General features: G+C 42.4%; 1 protein-coding gene across 1 annotated transcript in view; it reads left to right on the forward strand.

Annotated features, from left to right (window-relative positions):
- Positions 1–2,576: 2,576 nt before the first annotated feature.
- trak1a (trafficking protein, kinesin binding 1a) overlaps positions 2,577–22,271 on the forward strand; it is a gene marked incomplete at its 3' end in the record, with an annotated part of 120,083 nt that continues 100,388 nt past the window's right edge. Inside the window, 1 exon segment of the mRNA XM_083662183.1 lies at positions 2,577–2,595.

Genomic DNA, 22,271 nt, shown 5'->3' on the forward strand with positions numbered 1-22,271 from the left:
GAGGCATACATTATCTGCATTTACTGTTAAAAGACCCATAAGTAATGCTTAAAAACGTATTAGGCTAACAGACTACTAACAGGCTGTTAAAATACCCATAATGCTTCAAAACTTATTAGGCTAGCAGGCTGTTAAAATACCCATAATGCTTCAAAATGTATTAGGCTAGCAGGCTGTTAAAATACCCATAATGCTTCAAAACGTATTAGGCTAGCAGGCTGTTAAAATACCCATAATGCTTCAAAACGTATTAGGCTAACAGGCTGTTAAAATACCCATAATGCTTCAAAACTTATTAGGCTAGCAGGCTGTTAAAATACTCATAATACTTCAAAACATATTAGGCTAACAGACTACTAACAGACTGTTAAAATACCCATAATGCTTCAAAACGTATTAGGCTAACAGACTACTAACAGACTGTTAAAATACCCATAATGCTTCAAAACGTATTAGGCTAACAGACTACTAACAGACTGTTAAAATACCCATAATGCTTCAAAACGTATTAGGCTAACAGACTACTAACAGGCTGTTAAAATACCCATAATGCTTCAAAATTTATTAGGCTAACAGACTGTTAAAATACCCATAATTCTTCAAAATTTATTAGGCTAACAGACTACTAACAGGCTCTTAAAATACCCATTTTAACAGGGGTGGTTCTGCTGTGGCAATCCCGCTGAGGAACAAAAAAACATGTTGCTCCGTGGCCCATAGTAAACTTCCTTCCAGGCTTCTCCTGACAAAACGCTGCTCATCTGAAAAAGCAGTTATGTTTGAACGTTGATAGAAAGTAGGGATGGGCATTTCTAGCAAAAACACTATTCGAAATTCGCTGGCCAAATTCGAATTTAATTCGAAATTCGAAAATAAAAATAAAAATGTAATTTTTTTTTTTTTTTTTTTTTTTTTTTTTTGTGAGTGAAATGTTGCATTGTCTCCCCTGATTCTAAGTCTACGGCTTTATTAATTAATATAAAAAGCTTCTGCTGTGGATTTGTAGCTCAAACAAGCATTGCACCACTGAAGTAAAGAACATGTTACATGACATTGACATTTTCGAAAATAAAAAACAGTTTTGACAATCATGAGTGGTTCATTAAATATTTAGTAGGCTCAGGTCTGAGTGCCAAAGGGGTGCCAAAGTCACCCCCTCTCCCTCTTCATGGGATTTCATCCGCCATTCATTTTTCCATAAACCTTGCTTAAAATGCTTATAAAAATTGTTTTACTTGCTCAAACCAAGCGATTTGACTATACTTAGAATCAGGGGAGACAATGCAACATTTCACTCAATTTTTTTTTTTTTTTTTTTTTTTTTTTTTTTTTCGAATTTCGAATTTCAATAATAAAAGTCGACCTTGATAATAACAACGATTATTCAAAAATTCGAAATTCGATGCCCATCCCTAATAGAAAGTGAGTGCAGGTTTACGTCAAAAGCAGCATGTCTTGAGGCTTGTTTGTGTGTTTTTTAAGGGTTGACTATTAATAGCAACTTCCTCTTCAGCCCTAGCAAGTGAGGAGTTTGCTCAGTTTTTTGTAGGCCAGTCAAGTTTCCTCTTCACCACTGGTAGTTCACTGACTGATCCTCAATGTTTGATGGTCAGATAGCTAGTCAAGTTCTTCTTGACAAGTCATTTACTCTCATTTGCCCCAGTCTTCCCACTAAGGTTACTCTCTTATATGTTATGTAATATTTTACTACTGTTTCAGCACATGTTGGTGTCATCAATTCCATATTGCACACTGCATTCATTATTGTATTTATTTACTTCTTATCTTATCAGCTCCATTTTATTGTCAAGGTGTGTCTGCTGTCTATAATGATCCACACTTGAAGCAGTCAGCATGTGTTCAGTATGTAAACCAGCACTGAGCCAGTGCTGCAGCTGAGTGTGACACCCCATCTATAAATAATATTTCTTGCTCTAGTGTGTGTGTGAGGGAGAGAGAGAGAGCACTTTCTTCTGTGTTTGACACTTCAAATACATGGGAGCAACAGCAAAGAGTTGTATGACAATATTTTGAAATTTCATCTAGAAATGTGGTCACTTTTCTTTTAGGTATTTGACTTGACACCCATCATGCCATCATTTCCTTTATGCTTCCTAATCTGTCCATTATTCCCCCCCGATAAATGTATTAGTTATTTAGTGAGGTAATAAATAAAAATGAACAATGTCCTCATCTCCTCATCTCTTCCTCTTGCAGGTATCCACTGGATATACTCTGGAGGGCTCTGGCCTTGGACCAAGAGTGTGTTTCCAGTTATACACCCATTCCATACCTGTCCAGTCCGGTTTTGTCCAGGCTTGTCCGATCCTCGCTTGCCTTGCTTATCCATGGCTGGTCCTGTTTTTAATGAGTGACCAATCGGCGCCAAGCTGGACCCGAAGACTCCGCCTCCCTACACCTGTTCCTGCTCCTCTGCCCCGCCCTCTAAACAACCCTCTAATCACACACCTCGGCTCCCCAGTCCAGGAATCCAATCAGCCAGTGAGGAGGCGGAGGAGTATGTCAGTGAGGCCAGTCTCCTGGCCACGCCCCAGGAGCTCACAGCCACCTACAGGGATGCAGAGACCATTACTGGTAATTTTACATGTATACACTCCATGATAGGTAGTTAAAATATACTGTCTGTTTGGAGTGTCGTATATAATTCAACTGTCCAAACAGGATGTAGCTCTCTCTCTCTCTTTTAAATCTCTTATTAAACCTCTATTAACTCTATTAACACATGTGTTAATAGGTTGTATCCACTGAGGGCAGGGTTGTGTCTAAGTCCATCAGTCAATAAATCAGTCATTCTAGTTGTGTTAGGCCCAACCAACTTCCATTGCTACTGTCCAATATCTGTCTTTTACAGATATATTGGCATTTAAGCCACAGTCAGATAATGTACTGCTCAATATGAGCAGTGAAACCCCATCTTGCCAGTTGCTACAATATATACAATTATTTTTGGATTTTCACCTTTATTGCACTCTGATGTTAATTATAATAATCATAGAAAAAAAATCCCAGAATAGGCCTCTGATTTTGATAAGATATGGGTAGGGCTGAACAATTCATCAAAATTGTATTGAAATCGCAATATGGCCTACTGCAATTTGTTAAAGGTGAAATGTGTGTCAAGATACACTTTTACATAAAATATTCTCTGCAGAGATGTCCTGGCCTACACATCATTTTCTATGGACTTGAGAAAACATCTTTGTTTGTTACAGATCCCTCCAAAAATCACCCGATAATCAATGAAAATGAGAGTAATGATGTAAAAATTATCATTCCCGCTAATAAAAAAAATGCTTTTGGACAAAATTCTAAATGGCGGAAAATCTAGTTAGACGGAAATGGGAGTGGTCTATATAGAAAGAATGTTGATCGTAGAAGCTATGACGTTGTGAGCAGTTTCATGTAAGAACTATTTTCTTTTCAGTCTCATGTAGGAACTAGCTAGCAGCTAGTGGGTGTAGTTCGGTCAAAAGAAAATAGTTCCTCCATGAAACTGCTCATAACAAGGTCTGTGCATTATCTTGAGTAACCGGGTCATGATTTCTGGAAAGAGACATTGCTGTCGAGTTTATCATATTTCTTTGGCACTTTGAGCACCACAAGCCGAGTGGCATCCCGTTCCATTGTATTGGAGAGAAGGCAGAAACTCTGCGGCCGATATCTCCAAAACTCAGGCAAACAACACAAAACAATATAGATGGATAAATAGCAGTGCAGGTGAGAGGGAATATATGTATTTTGGATTTTAGGGTGAGTTGTTCCTTTAAGGTCACTGTGACCTCACGAACGCCATTTTCAAGCTCGTTAACGTGATATCTCAGGAACGCCTTGACGGAATTTCATCTAATTTGCCTCAAACGTCCACTTGGACTCAAGGATGAGCTGATTACATTTTGGTGGTCAAACGTCAATGTCACTTGTTGGAGGAGGCATACGTATATCCGCGGTGCGGTCGTTCTAGTTTTGATCCCGTTTGAATTGTGCCATGAAGTACACTTATCCAGTTTGTCTGTTGCACTCTAAGTTATAAATCAGGAAGCCGACACAAAACCACCAGTCACATAAGTGACGTCTCTCCCACCAGGCCGTGTTGGTGTTGGTGTGACATATAGTGTGAGAGACGAGAGATGTAATTGATTGAGCGGTTTCATACAAAACCTAACATTATGTTTCAGTTTTACGACAAACTGCGACTTTATTGACATGCAAAGTTATCTTTTAAATTGACAAAATTTACATGTGGACCTCATGGCACAATTCAAATGGGTATCGTCCAAAAAGTATCGTCTCTCGCCGTTCACCACCATCCATATTTTTTTAAGACCTTGGTACGCATGCTGAAGTGGAAGTGATGTCGACTTTGGCTCTCTATATCGCAAATAATATCGCAATAGGCCCTTTTCACAGCAGTGAAACACAGGTAGACCAAAACATGAATTAGGGCTTCCAACTTCCAGTCCATGTAGGTGTTCCAGTGCTGGGGCAGAATTAGATTTATTTTTTTTACCTCTGACTGAGGCAGTCAACAGCAAGTGGCCACAATGTAGGATGGCTTGTGGCAGATAGCAACACAGCAACATTTTGGCACTTTTTTGCTGGATTAAGCTGGAAGGCAAGCTGCTTGCTGGGGACGCGTGCGTGCGTGTGTGTGTGTGTGCGCGCGCACGCATGAGAAACTGTCCCTTTCCGTGACCCTTTTCTAATGTTGCATCATGTCACTGGAGCGGCTCCAGGAAACCTTGATTCTATGTATGTGCTTTGCATGTGAAAGAAAGGAGAGCTCTCTGCGGACTGTGACTGATTATGTGTATATATATATATCCTTTTTCTCATCTCTTCCTGTCATCCCTCTGTCCCAGGAGGCAGAGGGACACAGATGTCTTGTCTCCAGTGGTCAGACATTAGCAGTGCGGTGCGGTGGCCCGTCTCGTCTGTCTTTAGAGTCGGGACAAACCTGACCTCTCCACAAATCTGCCAGGATATTGATTCTAAATCAACAGTTTGTTGCATTGCTAATCACGCAGTGCTCCAGATGGTCCCAACCTGCAGACAAAAGCTGAAGGCAGAAAAATCTATCGGAATCATATTCTGAAAGGTGGACCCTTGAGAGCTCAGAGACTGCATCAGCACTTCAGACTGTGTGCCTAAAGGTCTTTGCACACACAGTCCGATTGTTTTCGTATGCGTGTTTTTTAATCCGTCATCTGAAAACACAGACTGGTCCCAGCTCGCAAAAATCGATTGACTGATGCGAAAAACGCAGAAAATCGAACCTCGTCCGAAAACTTAAATGACGGACCTAATTGTTGGACTCGGTGTGTCAATGATGATTGACACAAATGAGGTCGTATTCTTTTTTTTTTCGTGCGTCAATTTCGGACGAAAATACGGACTTGGTGTGCAAAAATGTGAGTAATGACTCCTACACTCCAATCTGGACATCCATCGGTAAAAAAACAAAACAAAAACTAGAGAATCTGTCCTGAGAGATTACCTACACTCGGTCTGATTCTGCATGTCTTAATGTGATGAAGCCTGCCTTCCAAAGAAGACTGTTAAGTGCAACAATGCTAAGCTGCGGCTTACTAAGGATCTTAGGACCCTGAGGAACACCAAGGAATGGGCTCGGAGGAAGGAAAAGGGAGGTGACAGCCTGGCCAAAAGCCACTTCCGCAAGGCCATCAGAGATGCCAAGTACTTATACCAGACTGAAGACTCCGTTTGCCAACAGTGACTGAGGCTCAGCATGGCATTTGCTCAATACACTCCCAGGCTACAGGAAAAGGCCCTCCCGAGTACACCCCTGTCCCCCCACCCACCCTTGATATTGATCTCAATTCCTTCAATTGTTTTGAACGACAAGGTCCCTCCAACCTCACTGCCTTACAACCTTACAGCCAGCACTTCTCCACCCCTCCGTTGCCCCATCCAATACTGTAGTCCTCAGACCTCTGTGAGGTAAAAGCGGTAATTTAGCATTTGCGCTCGTTAGAAGGTGCGCACAATGCAAATTGGGGGCGTGCACAAGTGCATGCCTGTTATAATTGTACTGGACATAGGCGTGCCACATGCCAAACCAGGCGTTTCGGCGCAAAACTGTGGGGATAGATGGCATTCTCCTATCGTCAGCAGTGCGCAATTACTTTGCGCTAAGAGCTTTTAAAAGCACCTCTTATGCGCTAAATACCCCGCTGCACTTCAGCGCACCATAATCTGTCATTACGCACGGACGTGCCACGCCAGGACATCAAATTCTGCTGCTAAAATTGGGTATTAGCAGATAATTCAGTGAGGCAATCAACTATAACTCACTGAGAAACTTTTATCACATCGCAAAGAGGGAAATTAATTGAGAAAGCTTATTGGACAATGGACATTAGCCTACTTGCAATAGGCTATTCACCTTCACCTATCCTATAACCCGGAGGGTCGTTGCCACCACAGACAATCTGTCAACAAGCTCTCTCCATCTCTCTCTGTCCTCGGCACGAGTGAGTCCACTCTATTACGCATGGAGAGAATTACAGCATATTGCATGCCTCCCGCAAACACAGCGATTGCGAGACGGGAATCTGATTGGTTTGAATGATGTAACACCCAGGCATTGCCTGGCCACACCTGTGAATAATTTTGGTGCTTAAGTCCGCCCAACCCCGTTTGTGCATTTGGGCGTGCAGATGATTTGGCACCGCTCTAATTTGCGCCTGCGGCAGGTGCCGTGAACGTTTCCGCATCCCCGCCGAGAATTGCATCCCCAACATATTTCGGGGCTGTTTTAACTTAGAAAACAGGGAGGTCACATCTACCCAGACAATTATATCACTTTTAAACAGTTACATTTGTGTATAAATCATACATATGGTTTTCATCCAACTTGCTGTTATCGTTAAGGCATGCAAACAGGTGCGCAAGCGCTAATAGGGGAAATCGCCTGTTCCAAGATAGGGCCCTTAGTGTCAGTGGAGCTGACATCAGTCAGTCATAATGAAGACTTTTAGACAGCTGGTGGTGTTCTACTTTTCACACTCCCACTCCTCAAATGCCTGTAGTTTGCCTACAGAGTGAGTTGGGTTGGTGGATAAAGCTGTTGACACTTAGTTCTACCATGCTCTTACATGTCTTACAAAACCTGGACAGAGACCCCCAGGCTCCTATGTCAATATATTTTGTTGATGTTGGCCATCCTATCAGAGCTGCTGGCTGAATGTTTTGCCATCAGTCTACTGGATAACAATAATTCCACCTCCAGCTACCCACCCACACAAAATGCTCATCACGTTTGTCAAGACCCAGTGGGCCTCATCGGCAACAACATTGATTCCATGCACAGGCGAGAGTTAGCTCTAACCTCATAGTGCACTGAACCAATGCATTACTGGTCACTCACTAAACTTCTCTTGTGGACATGTTTTGTACAGCGGTCCACTTTAATATTTAGCAATATAAAAGTGATGTCTTTTTCACAAAATAAATCACCTGTCATTGCTTCACTTTTCTGTTTCCCCAGTGCAGAAACGACATTTAGATACCATGCACGTTCACAAGCAGTGCTTGTTATTTTCAAATCCTCATATTTGTTTGTTGTATGGCTTTAATCAGTCGTATGGCAATGTTTCCATGTTCTCAAGGGTTTTTCTGGTTTTTGAAAGTTGAAGAAAATCCACTTCGTGTCAAATCTTGAATCTAAAGATAAGATATACAAGAATTCTTGCCGTCCTTGTCTGAAACAGGTTCGTAAGCTATTTGGTACTGTGACCCATATAATCTAAGTAACACTTGCGTAATGTAAACAGAAATGGTGAAATGCTATGCTGTGGTAATATTTAGCCATGTGACTTTAGGCCTTAAAGCAACACTGTGCCAATTTTCAACCAGCTTTGTATCATTACAAATTCAGTGGTATATCCAAAAACTATAAACAGTTTTGCAGAAACTGGCATTAATTTAGTTTGACAGTTATTGAGAGTAGATTTCAGTTCAGTTGTGGACCAACTAAGCTGCCAGAGAGGACCTAGACCCGTTTCTGGACTACCTGGGTGAGGTCAGAAATGAATAACTTACACATCCTTGCACACGTATTTTAGTAGGCTGGTAGCACCATGTTGTAATGTTTTTGTTTGTTTTTTGTATCTTTTTTGTATCTTTTTGTTTTTGTTTTTAATAATTTAAAACCAAACTTGTACAATCGACTTGATGTGGGACTAAGTTTACGGGGTGGGAGAAAACTGTTTCTTTTCAGATTGCCATTTCATCATATTCATGCATGCAACTTATTTGAAGACAATTTGTTGTGGGTTCTGTCACGTTTGTTTGCTGCTGTTTTGTTTTGCTCTTTACTTGGGTGTACTGTGTAGCTACACCCAATTGTTGATGGCACTAAACTAATGTCTGAAATGAAACGATACAAAAATATATCCGAAAGAACAAATTAAATCACTGATCCACAACTTGACTCAAACTTAACAACAACAAAAAGAGTTTTCAGAACCATACAAAGCTGGTTGAAAAAAATCAGTGTTACTAAAGTGAACTAAAGTCAGTCCATGGCAGCACAGCTGAGGAGGTAACAGGTCAGTGCTGCCATCTGCTGGCATCTGTGTAGAACAACTATCTTACTAAAAGATAGCTACAATACTATCTATCTTACAAGTATTACATTTTTAGAATCTATTACCTCATCTGTCTGTCTCTCCCCACTTCCGGTCTGTTTGTCTCTTTGCCATTCTCTCACACTCTCTGTCCCCCTTACCCTCTCTGTATTTGAATACTTGTGTGTGTGTGTGTGTGTGTGTGTGTGTGTGTGTGTGTGTGTGTGTGTGTGTGTGTGTGTGTGTGTGTGTGTGTGTGTGTGTGTGTGTGTGTGTGTGTGTGTGTGTGTGTGTGTGAGGGAGAACTAGAGGATGAATCAACACAAAGAGCTGAATGGAGCAGCCCATTGCCACGGGACAGTTCCTGGGCGTGAGGGTAATTCTCCGTGGTTACCAACCGCGGGTGATTTAAAGAGTTGAGAAAGTGTGCAATGATGGGACGCTTGTTATGGAGAGTTACACCAACAGGCAGAAAGACAGAGAGGAGGCCGTTAGAAAAGACAAACCGAGAGAGAGGCAAACTTATGTAAGTGGAAGAACCGAGTACGGTAATCAAAACATCCATTGTATTGTCCAGTGAAGAGCTTGGTTCTCATCCACTGTTAGTGTGATCACATACATATTAGAGATAGAGCCAAATAACATAACGGAGTCTCCTCTACAAGGTCAGTGTAGAGCATTAGTGTGTCTTTGTGTATTGAGAAACCTATAGGCATCTTGACTGTCAGCATTGTGGAGTTTTATTGGAGGCAGTGTTGTCATTCTGTAGGATTCTAACTCAATTTAGCCTCTCTCCCTCTCTCTCTTTCTCTCTCTCTCTCTCATTTTGTCTCATACACACATCGCACACTTGCAGTGTTGCCATGGATAGTGTTTTTGTAGATAAACAGACTGAATCATCATCCAGTGTAGCACTGAGTGACCATAAAGCCTAGTTTACACTACAACACTTTCCCCCCGATCTTACACAGGATTTCCAGTTGGGCTCAGTCTGTCTTTGTTGACTCTAGTCTGCACTTGTTGTGGGCAGTTGTTGTGCCAGTCGGCAACCAAATCTGTTAGTGTATTATGATGATGGGTACAGATTTCTAATCGTCAAGTGTAAACTGCCTCCCGACACCAGTCAGAGCCAGTCGGAGCCACAACGATTATGTAGGAGCTAGGGATGTCAACGGTTAACCGTTAATCGATTAACCGTCGCTAACGTCGTTGTTCGGTTATTGCTGTCGGTCTATCAGTTAATATTCATTTTTTTTTTTTTTTTTTTTTTTTTGGACACGTTTTTTGAGTTTCCTTGCAGATTTTGCACAGTGTTTTGCATCATGCAACTATTTTGTTCACATTTTGTTCAATTGTTGGCAGCAAATCGAATTAGGCTATATTTTGTTTAAGTTTTTATGCTGCAAAAGACAGTAGGCCTAATGTGAAAAAATCAAAAGAAATAACAGATTGTTGTTGTTGTAATGTTTACATAAACAGGAAATAAAGCTCTCAAAAATATATTTCCTTGTCATCCATATAAGAGCCAGAATGATTTTGGAATGATTACCTGATCAAAATGTGGCAATAAACTTATAAATTTCAGCAAAGCCAACAAAAAATAAAGGCATAATTCTAACACAAAAAGCATTAACATTTCAGCATCTAAATAGACACGCCTTGTTTGGGCATGAGCTCATTGAGTAAATAGACAAAAAAAATTTTTTTTTTTTTTTTTTTAATATTAAAAAATTATGAATTGCCCGATAGGTTAATCGATTATTAGCGTCGGTTAATCGAAAGTGAAATTAACCGAAAATTGACATCCCTAGTAGGAGCCAAAATTGGTCTGGTATTTTTTCCTGTGATTATTATGTATAATTCTGTGTATGTCCTTGGGGTGTCGCTGTACCAGATTACCTGGGCTCAGGTAATCTATATACAGTAGGTGCCGGCTTCACTATGGTTCACCAGGTGTTTGACCCCGGAAGGGCAAAGGGTTTTTGACCGCTTCGCTGTGGCGCTAACATTTGTTTGGTGTGCTCTGCTTTTTGTATCTTGGACAAGAAAATGGACTGTATTCACATTTGTTCACTGGAGCAATAAATGCACTGTTTCTGCAAAGCAAAGGACTACCTCGATCGTTTCTCTACGCAACACACAACAAGATGGTATCATATTGAACATCAACAGAGCAAGTGCGTCAGCCAAGCTATCCGGTGGTTAAACAACTCAGTAGCTTACAGTATAGACTGGGCTCCTTTAACAGATTATATCAAACATGTTTGAATTTCTCGTGTAGAGTAAACTGGTACAACGACCCGACTCAACAACTCACGTCACGTGCATGTGGAATCTCGTCAATATCCAATGGAAAAACTATGATGCAATGAGGCAAAAGCAGTCAAATAGCTAGTCATTCTTCATACAATATATATTTCTGATACCAAGGCACACGTGAATAATACAGGGAACAGTGGAAGCCTCAATTACAGTACAACATCAAAGCAAACACGCTAAAAGCTGGTTGCTCACGGTTAAGTCGGAAAGAATAAAACCAAAACTTCCCGTTCAAACTTTCGTAAAATAAAAGTATACCATTGCAACGTTTGTGTGTGTGATCCGAAATGCCCCAAGTACCAAAGAGGAAATAAAGAACACATTTGCATAGAAACCTATTTTAAATTATCATAATGTTGTGGCTTCGAAAAGTCAATTTTAACCCATAGTGACTCATGCAGTAATACATTGGCGCTTTTATTTTGAAACTAAAATTATCTAGCTTCCGTATGGTTAGTATGGCCACGTCGGTTTACTGGTTATTTGTGTTGTGGGTTCTTCAATAAAGACACCGTCTTATAACTTTATAACTTGAAAGAGCTTTACTTTACGGCTCTACTGTGCAGTTAACTTCCTGAATCTGTCTGACTAGACTGCTTACTGCACATGCTCCAGCTGATAGGCTTAGGGAAGTATAAATCACTTATCATTACAGTTTTCACGTGAGTTTGCTGGGCGCACAGTCGGGTAGTGTATTTTGATCTGTGATTCCAGTCGGTCCCAGTCGTGTAATGTATTTCAGTGAGTTTTTCAGCCGTGATAAAAAAATCTTAATGAAAGGTTGTATAGTATAAACTCCCCAGTCTTTTCATAATCTGTTAAGATTTTCAAAGTTGTCTAACTGCAGCTTTAGATGTGAAGCTGACCAGCAGACTGACTGGCTGTCTGCTTGACTGAATAGCCTCCGCTGAGTCACTTGGGTTTTTGCAGGAAGCTTCTGTGTAGGGTATGACTATGGCTAAGCCTAAAATGACGATCTTGCTTATTGTTCTCACCTTTGTCATTGTCATTTATTTCGGCACAATAGAAAGAAAAGGCAATAGAAAGGGAGAGGACATTGCCGCAAGGAAGAGTTCACATTTCATGACTGATTTCCCTCTGTTATTTTGGTTCATGTCCCAGGTCGGTTGTGGTACTGTTGACATGTGGAGTTGCATGTTTACATATCTGACATGGTCACATATCCTGTCGTGTCCATACCTCCTTACTGTTATGATTCATTTTCAGCTCTCAGTCCTGTCTTATGCCACACCCCGGGAACTATTAAGCTCGCATTTTCAAAGTCATTTTTACAAACGGAATAACATGTTTATTTTTTTTACATTTTTGCAATGTATTGTCAATGACTTTTGGCCATACTAACATGTCTGGTCCAGTTCAGGAGAGAGATTTTAGATGTTGAACTGAATCAGGGTCCAGAACACAGTTTGGGTGTCAGTCTACCACAGACCCAGGTTGCGCTTAGTGTAGTTGGCAACTTCTGTAACCTAGCAGCTAGGTCAGGTCCTAGCTTACACTGTAAAGTGGAGAATGTCCTTGCCTGCAGTATGTCAGTGTTGTGCAGTGTGTCACACAGTCAGTGGTCAGTACATGTCAGCAAGGTGAGCCTCCCCAGTAGTTTGTTATTTTCTCTATCTGATGACGAGGAGATCCCCCCTCCATGTTGTGGCATGTTGGTAGATAGATTTAGATAGTTTATAGATTGACCCAGTCACACTGGAATCTATGACTACACACAAACAAGTACAACACACACACACACACACACACACACACACACACACACACACACACACACACACACACACACACACACACACACACACACACACACACACAAAATTGTCCAATGCTATGATGAGTGACATTTGAACACCCTAATATCACCTCCTTGTTTAACACACAGACCAGGCGCACACACTGTAGGCTACCAGTGATATTTGAACACCATGACGTACTCTCCTGTATTTCATGTCCGTACCCTCTGCAACCAGCGGCAGCTTTCAGCTACAGCCCGGTCTATTTGTGGACGGGCCTGTGCTGCAGGTTCCTGAGACAAGCGTTGACGCAGGTTTTGATAGATTGGCTTCACACGATCATGGTTAACCTCTTGCAGGCCATTCTATACAAGTGGTTTCTGTGGAAGCACTCTTGCCATAGGTTTTGTTTTGTCATGGAAGGTACAGTGAGTGCAAACCACCTGCTCTTTTCTCAAAATAGATACACACTACAGTGCTACAGCAGGTGAATCCAAATGCAGGATATGACCTTGTTTTTATTGCACTTATTCAATCTACTAGCAGAATACCTGTGCAGTGATTCAGCAACTACCTGTAAACTGGCGCCACGTACTGCCTCAGTTTAAAGCATGTGAAGCATATTACAGACGTCGGACAAAAAAACAAACTAAGGGCGCTTCCGGATAAAAGGTGATGTTAAAAATGTCCCCCCTAGCACTAACACCAAGGGTGTTGTTACAATGCACACAGTCTGTGCGCTGGCATCCCAATCCACAGAGCCTGTGCACTAGGGCTGTCACTTTTTCCCAAAATAAAGTTCAAACGAACTTTAATTGCCCTGGAGACAATCTTTCTCAGAAGAGACTAACGCGACAAATCTGGAGACTTTTTCTGACATGGGATTAACATTACCAGCAAGCAGCAGTTGGTTAATTTTGGTTAATAAAAAATAACAATAATAATGATAAAAAAAAAATAAAAAAAAATGAACAGGTCAATTATACATTCGAACATGTCCTCCTCCCCCACATTCGAAGTTAAATTCGAATTTCGAATAAAAAGTGACAGCCCTACTGTGCACCCACATGCTGTGCCTTCACTACACAGAACTCACAAAGTACCACAGGTCACTAAACACACTCCTCCAACAGAAAACTCACCAAGCCAAACACTTTGCTCATCACATCGAACATTACCCACTAGCAATTCTGCATGTTTGGCTGGCAGATTTAACCATAGCAAACTTTTTTGCTGGCATGCCTCTAGAGCTAAATCACAACGCACAAAGACAGTGTTCATATTATCATTAGCATGGCGGGCTCACAGGGATAAATAAGTGTAGGCTTACCACGGACTTTCCACCAAGTTTGCTTTGCCACCAGCAAACTACTGAGAAAAAAACACCAAAACATGAATCAACCTGATCTCCTCAGGCCTGAGGAGCAAAGCAATGTGTTTTGGCTAGCATCAAAGTTATCAGGGTGTGCAGTGAGTGTGCGCTGTACTCACCAGACCACTAACCCGGCTGAGTGTTAAACCCATCAGTTCACCTATCCTGCATGGGTGTGGCTTGAGTAGTCATTGCTTTGGCCTTCAGCTCTCCTTCCACCAAATGGCACCACAACCGCCCCTTTTAAGCCACCTCCACCACATCTGCTCTTAAACACAGCTCAAAGATTCATGTCACTGCTGCACAGACTTACCCAGCCAGAACGAGCCGACATCTATCACATAATGGAGAGACAGAAGGGTAGATCTAGTGCAACTTTGACTTGGAATAGTGAAGACGGTGAGTGACTTTAAATTGGATCAGCGGGTGTCTGCTGTTAACAAGACATAGAAAAAAAAAGCATGTTCATCTGGGAGAATTTCAAAGTCACGAATCTTGGAACGAACATAATCTCTGACCGGTAGGTATCTGAACCAATGTGTGTTGGGCAACTCAAATTTCCTCCTCAGAAGATCAAAGGATGTGAAATGACCATCTATGTATGGGTCTCTGATGGAAAACAGCCCTTTCCCACTCCAGGCGGCAGGCACTATAAGTTCTGTCTGACCGTGCGGTCAGAAAGGAGTGATTAAAACAAATTGAACAGAAACATTTGGTATATTCAGAACTCTCCTGATCTGGTTCAGGATTCTGACTGAGTTTTTCACAACAAAAGTTAAATCCTTTAGAGCCCCTGGCATCTCTAGCCTAGAGAATAACATGGCCGACAGTGAGGAGTTTACAATAGGGCTGGCCTCCATTTTTAACCATAAGGGGGCCCCGATAACCAAATTGTCAGGAGTCCCCTGACGCCAAAACATTAAAGCTCTAACATTAGCAGCCCAATAGTAAATGTGTTACAAAAAGGGGCCTTGGGTGCTCTCAATTTTAACGCCAGCAAATAGCTGGTCTTAGCGCAAACAACCCCACTACGCCAGGTGTATGCCTGAGCACAGACAGCATTCTCCGGCGCAGTGCAGGAAATCCTCGCTTGGATAGGCCCATTACGCACGGCTCGCGCGCGGACACACTTCCCTCCTCAGAATGCCACGTTGATTTTCAACTAACCTACACTGATTTAACAATGAGAATTCGTTTGTCATGGTTTTGTGCGAAAAAGTGATTTGCGTTTTGAATTGGATTACCAGGGGAACGAGGGTCTGGCGGGGCGGGAGTCTGTGTGCAGCGTGGGGATGGGTGCTTTTAAGTGTTCGGCTAGTGTGCCGTGTCCTGAAGCGGGGTCTTCCCGGAGAAGGTGTGAGCTGGGCCGGGTAGGCAGGCCGGGGGGGGGGGGGGTCGGTGCACAGGGTGGGTAGAGGCACTACCGAGGCGCGGATCGAAATCAGTTTCTGGCAGCGAATCAGTTTCTGACACAACACCGGCCAGTAGGCTATTATACAGTAACCATTGATAGTATACAGTAACTTCTCTCCCTGCACCATGCAACAATAGCTTAACCCGAGTGGACAATTCTGGTATAGGCTATTGAAATAGGCTAGAATTAAAATCTCACACATCCCTACCCTATTAAAGAAAGTAATATTTTTAAATGTGTATGTTATAGCCTATATGAGCGAAATGACTAATTAAAAGGCTACTAATTACAAAAGCATCAATTTTCATTACGAATCCGAACTGGTTCATCCTACAATTCTCTTTTCCCTCTCTCGTTCTCTCCCCCCTTTCTCTCTCTCTTTTCTCTCTTTCTCTCTCACTCTGTCACTCTGCTTGCACTGAGCAAGAAAGAAGCTGCTGCCCGTCACAGACGTGCAGGCGGTGACGCTGTGGCTTTTAAGGGGAGTGATCTCAACTTGTGGTGAATCCTGTTAATATGGGCATAAACACGCCTATCGGGGTTTGCGCTGAGATGACGTGAAGCGCAGCGGCCTGACACGCCCACAATTAGGGCTTTGCGCGGCACTATTCCAGCGCAAAACGGGCGCTAACGCAAAATTACCGCCATGGTTGGCTGAGTCCTGCAGCTCCCACCCAAAGGCTGAAAGGCTTCCTCTGATTGGTGTGGAGCAGACATCACTCAACAGAAGAACTCGTGCGTGCAGTCGGTTCAAGAGTGCTTCCCAACAAAGCCGTGTGTAGCGCCAGCTCAATCGCTGGCCAAAAAGGAAGAAAAAAACAAACAAAAAATGACAAACAGCCACCTTCTTGCTGATTATCAAGTCAAGTCAAGTTTATCTGTACAGGCCTAATTCACAAGCATGTCTCAAATCAACACAAGACAGGTGCAGGTGTAAAGTATTTATTTAAGTTTAACTTGGTTCATCAGTTTAATAGAAAGAAGAGGTTTTGATGCATACAGGTTTCCCATGTGGACAGAAAGTTTTGTCTACTGGTAGAGTAGCTACAAAGTCAAATAGTAAAACGGTAGTAACGCCTTGGGGCCAACAGTTAGCTATGTTTAGCGTGTGTGTGGGGGGGCGGAGAGGGACAGAATGAGCCAGGGTTACTGCTGGTTACAGAGAGAGGAGAGGGTGGGGTGGTGAGGACAGGGACAGACAAAGAGACAGACAGACTGACTGACAGAGAGACAGACAGAGAGACTCACAGACAGACAGACAGACAGACAGAGAGACATACAGACAGACAGACAGACAGACAGACAGAGAGACACACAGGCAGGCAGACAGAGTGAAATACAGCTGGTAGGCTGAGAGGTCCAGCTGGGGTTGGAGAGAGTGAGGAGGAGACAGAGAGAGAGAGAGAGAGAGCATGGGGCGGTCCATGTGAATCCCGTCATTGGCATGTCAGGCATGACAACCAGTTTGGCTCGGGTCTCTTCTCTTCACTCCTCCCTCTCTCTCTCCTCCTCCTCTCTCCCTTCCTCTCTCTCTCTCTCTCTCTCTCTCCTCTCTCACTCACACACACACACACACACACACACACACACACAACCCAGTGCCTTCATCTAACTCGTGGCTCCTTCTCTCTCTTTTCTTCCTGCCTCTCACGCTCTGATAGTTCTCTCTCTCTTCTCCTTCTGTGATTCTTTGCGACCTTGCCCTTTCCTGGACTAGTGGAAAATGTGATTTGAGGGCAGGAGTTGTTGGTGGTTGTTGGGCTTCAGGCACCATGAGTGAGTATACTGTTGTTTGTCACTTTCAGCTGGTCTGTAGTCAGCTTTATGACTAGTCTGGCTAACATCTGGATAGAGGATCATTTGCCATCTTTCTCTGTCTCTCTCTTTTGGTATTTTCTCTGTCTTTGTCTGTCTGCCTGTCAGTCTCTCTTTCTGCCTCTCTCTCTCAATGAGTCAGTCAGTGAGGCAGTTGTTTCCTCTCCACTTGGACATAAATAGTTAGGGTGTCTTTAGGGAATTGACTTTACAAGTTGGACAGCACAGAGGCCTTTCTATTTCCGTGCTATACTCTATTGACTTCATTCATTTTAATTTATGATCAAATGCAATGTTGTTGACTTTGGTCTTCAACTGGCACCGGGCTGGAAGTTACACTAGTTTACATGAGGTAGCCATGTTGGACTGGAGTGGCATTGCACTTGGATTTAAACTTCTCCTACACTGTTTAGTAACCTTTCTAAGGCATATGCCATGTTTAGTAACCTTTCTAAGGCATATGCCATGTTTAGTAACCTTTCTAAGGCATATACCACGTTTAGTAACCTTTCTAAGGCATATACCACGTTTAGTAACCTTTCTAAGGCATATGCCATGTTTAGTAACCTTTCTAAGGCATATACCATGTTTAGTAACATTTCTAAGGCATATACCATGTTTAGTAACCTTTCTAAGGCATATACCATGTTTAGTAACATTTCTAAGGCATATACCATGTTTAGTAACCTTTCTAAGGCATATACCATGTTTAGTAACCTTTCTACGGCATATACCATTTTTAGTAACCTTTCTAAGGCATATACCATGTTTACTCACATTGTAGTGAGTTTGAATGCAGCCGGGCTTTGAGCTTTGTTACATTCTCCTTCTCTCTGCAGTGACCTGCTTTAGGCTGTCAGCACAGTAGTTATAGTACAGTTGCAGTGTTTTGCTTGTGTGACGCAGTTGTGCTGTAGGTAAACCAACAATAGGGTAAATGCCTGTTGTGTTACTAGAACTTTAACTTGTACCTGATCTTGAAAGACCAAACTTTGTCTGTCTGTCTGGTTCTGGTGTGCTCGTCCACCGTTGGCATTTAGATTTCCATTGTGACTTGTTCTCACATTTGCAGCCTGTCTGTCTATCTTATCTTGCACTGCATACGTTTGTGTGTTTATTGACCGACAGTGAGATGCTAGCCTATTATTGTATTTGAACTTGAACTGTCTTCCTCCAGTGTACTATACCAGTGCTAGTTGGTAGTAGCACCGCTATGCCCCATGAGCTTGTGTTCTTACTGTATGCCTGTCATTTGTGCTAGTAGGGCCTGTCAGGGGAATATTGGTCTATATTTACATTTGAACTTGAACTTGTCCTGGTGACTTTAAACATTCACTGCTATTCCAGCTGGCTGCGGTTGCTCCTCCTGAAACTGTAAAAAGCTTGATCAAATCTTTATTTTTCTGATTCATCTGACTGTTCATAAAGCAGGAAAGATCAAATAGAGAGAGAGAAAGTGATTTATTTTAGTCAGTTGTATTACTGTAAGTTGACTGGCAGTGAGGTTTGTGCACATCATGCACAGTGGTAAGATGCATAACATTAATGGGGTTTCCATCCAAATGTATTGCATAATTCAAGCGAATTTTGTGAAAATCCGCAAAATAAAATGTGAATTTATGCATGTTTCCATTCAGTTTTGTTTAGCGAGTTTTGCGAGTCGGCAGGTTGAGCAGTAGGTGGTGCTTCTCGTCAGGAGGAGGCGTAACGTAACGTGCCTGACTGCCTGTAGTCTATCAGCGGAGACCTGCTTTGATTGAGTCCTCACCGTCCTCATCGTCGTAAAGTCGCCTTCAAAGCATGACGTTCGATTATAACGAACTAGTTGTGTGGCTTAAGCTTGTGGCATACTCTTCGCGCCCAGCCAAGCGCATAGGGCGCACGGCGATTATGATGTAATTGCACGGGGCGTGTCGGGGGGCGAGGCCTGAGCGCAGCGCGGCGCGTCCATGGAGATTTTTCTATCAGCGCGTCGGGTTTTGCTGCCTGTGCCTGTGAGATCTCCGTGGTGGGCTATCAGCGGATATCTGCTGTGATTGAGTCCTCACCATCGTCAAGTTGCCTTTGAAGCATGGCGTTCGATTATAACGAACTAGTTGTGTGGCTTAGCCTTCCCAAATGTTGAGGGTCGTTTTTTATAATTTAATACATAGAATTGGGAACGTTACATTCAATTTCATTCAGACTGCCTGGAGCCTGGAGCTGCGCACTGAGTATGTTCTGTTTTGGCCCGCGCAGATTGCGCGCGCCCTCCTCGGAGCCCCGCCTCCAGCGCGTGCGCGAAGAGTATGCCAGAAGCTTTAGCCTTCCCAAATGTTGAGGGTCGTTTTTTAGAATGTAATACATAGAATTGGGAACGTTACATTCAATTTCATTCAGACTGCCTGGCACTAATCGCCGCCATTTTCCCCCGGAGTAGCATAAAGCGGAAGTGAAGTCACATCCGGTACGTCATCGTTAATTCGCAAAATCTGTTTCCATTGCAAAAATTTGCATCTTCCTACTGTCACTACGCTGATAAATCCACCCCCTCCAAGCGTAAAAACTTTTATGCGATATTTCGACCTTTATTCGCATTTCTGGTGTTTCCATTCAAGTTTATATTCGCATTTTGGGTAAATGCGAATATCCAGAGGTGGATGGAAACCCCATTGCGTTTACATGCACACGAATAAACCATTTATAATTTTTTATGATTTGATTTCTAGAGTTACCTGATAATTCAAGTGTCATGTAAACCGCATCCTTTACCGGATAAAGGCCATTATCAGTTTATGAGAAAACCCATAAACACACCTAGAGTCATCAGGTTTATTCATCGCAGTAATGTATACACTCACACACTTTGAGGTTAGTTCCCGCTATTTACTAAGTGCATGTAAATGTGGGAATCAGATTATTGCCAGTTACCTGATTATTCTCAGTTATCTGTTTATCTGTTTATTGTGTGCATGTGTAAATAAACGCACTCATTCACAAGTCAACAACACTCAGTTATCACTGACTCTGTTTATTTGTACTTTGGACAGTGCTGCTAAACTTTTTATGCCTCCGCCGGCGAAGCCAGGCCGAAGGCATTATGGATCCGGGTTGTCCGTCCGTACGTACGGCCGGCCGTCCGTACGGATGTCCGTCCGTCCGTCCGTACGGATGTTTGTTAACGCCAAATCTGAGGAACGCCTGGACGGAATTTCATCAGATTCGCCTTAAACATTCACTTAGGCTCAAGGATGATCTGATTAGATTTTGGTGGTCAAAGGTCAAAGGTCAAGGTCACTGTGACCTCTCGAACACCATTTTCAAGCTTGTTAACGCGATATCTGAGGAACGCCTGGACGGAATTTCATCAGATTCGCCTTAAACATTCACTTAGGCTCAAGGATGATCTGATTAGATTTTGGTGGTCAAAGGTCAAAGGTCAAGGTCACTGTGACCTCTCGAACGCCATTTTCAAGCTTGTTAACGCGATATCTGAGGAACGCCTGGACGGAATTTCATCAGATTCGCCTTAAACATTCACTTAGGCTCAAGGATGATCTGATTAGATTTTGGTGGTCAAAGGTCAAGGTCACTGTGACCTCTCCAACGCCATTTTCAAGCTTGTTAACGCGATATCTGAGAAACGCCTGGACGGAATTTCATCACATTCACCTTAAACATTCAATTAGGCTCAAGGATGATCGTATTAGATTTTGGTGGTCAAAGGTCAAAGGTCAAGGTCACTGTGACCTCTCAAACGCCATTTTCAAGCTTGTTAACGCGATATCTGAGGAACGCCTGGACGGAATTTCATCAGATTCGCCTTAAACATTCACTTAGGCTCAAGGATGAACTGATTCCATTTTGGTTATCAAAGGTCAAAGGTCAAGGTCACAGTGACCTAACAAATGCCATTTTCAAGCTCGGTAACGCCATATCTCAGTAACACCTTGACTAAATTTCTTCACATTTGGCTCAAATATCCAATTCTGCAAAGAAACGCCTTGATGCAATTTCTTCCAATTTGGCTCCAACATCCACTTGGACTCAAGAATGAACTAATGGCGGAGGCATAAGTCCGCGTTGCGGTCGTTCTAGTTTTTGTAGTCGTAACATCTTTGTACTGACACGGTTCTCCCATTTGATTTAGTATCGTGTATTGTCAGCCAAATGAGAACTGTATGCTGCTAGGTAAGGAGGTATGTTTGAATGATTACACTAGGGTGTGTGAAAGCCAAGAGGAGGCCCGGCTTGCACTAGGTCTAACCTAGGCTTGTTTACTACACACATACCTGGGTGCACGTACACGTACATACCTACAAACTCACACATACGTATATATACTGTAGATACCCACATGCACATGTGTGCATACATACTAGGAGTTAGGGCATTCACAGACTAGTCGACTAGTCGACTAGTCGACTAGTAAAACCACTAGTCGACACTGTGCTTAGTAGTCGACTAGTCGTTTTAGCAAAAAAAAAAAAAATTTTTTTTTTTTTTTTTTTTTTTTATCTTTAAGAAAGAACATACATGGACTATCATATCCCATATCCCCCACAAAGAACATCAAAACACAACAAAACAAAACAAGAAAACTGCATAAGATACACAATAATCCAAGAACAAACAAGACTATTGGACAAACAACCAAACAAAAACAATGCATTCAAAGTAAATACATAGATCTTGCCCTGTTGGCAGCTAGGAAATGCATAGCTTTAAATTGGAAACCATCCAATCCCCCAGCTGTAGTTCACTGGTGGAATGAACTCTCAAGCTACCATACGTTGGATAACATTTACTACAAGAGCAAAGGCAGATTCTTAGACATCCCCAAAATATGGCAACCACATACAGAGTTTGACTTTAAGAACTTTTTACCCCAGTGTCATTAGGCTTATCAGGATAGGAGCTGAATGCATTGTTTTTGTTTGGTTGTTTGTCCAATAGTCTTGTTTGTTCTTGGATTATTGTGTATCTTATGCAGTTTTCTTGTTTTG

Source organism: Poromitra crassiceps (genome assembly GCF_964638095.1).
Source record: "Poromitra crassiceps genome assembly, chromosome: 1".
Classification (NCBI taxonomy): domain Eukaryota; kingdom Metazoa; phylum Chordata; class Actinopteri; order Beryciformes; family Melamphaidae; genus Poromitra; species Poromitra crassiceps.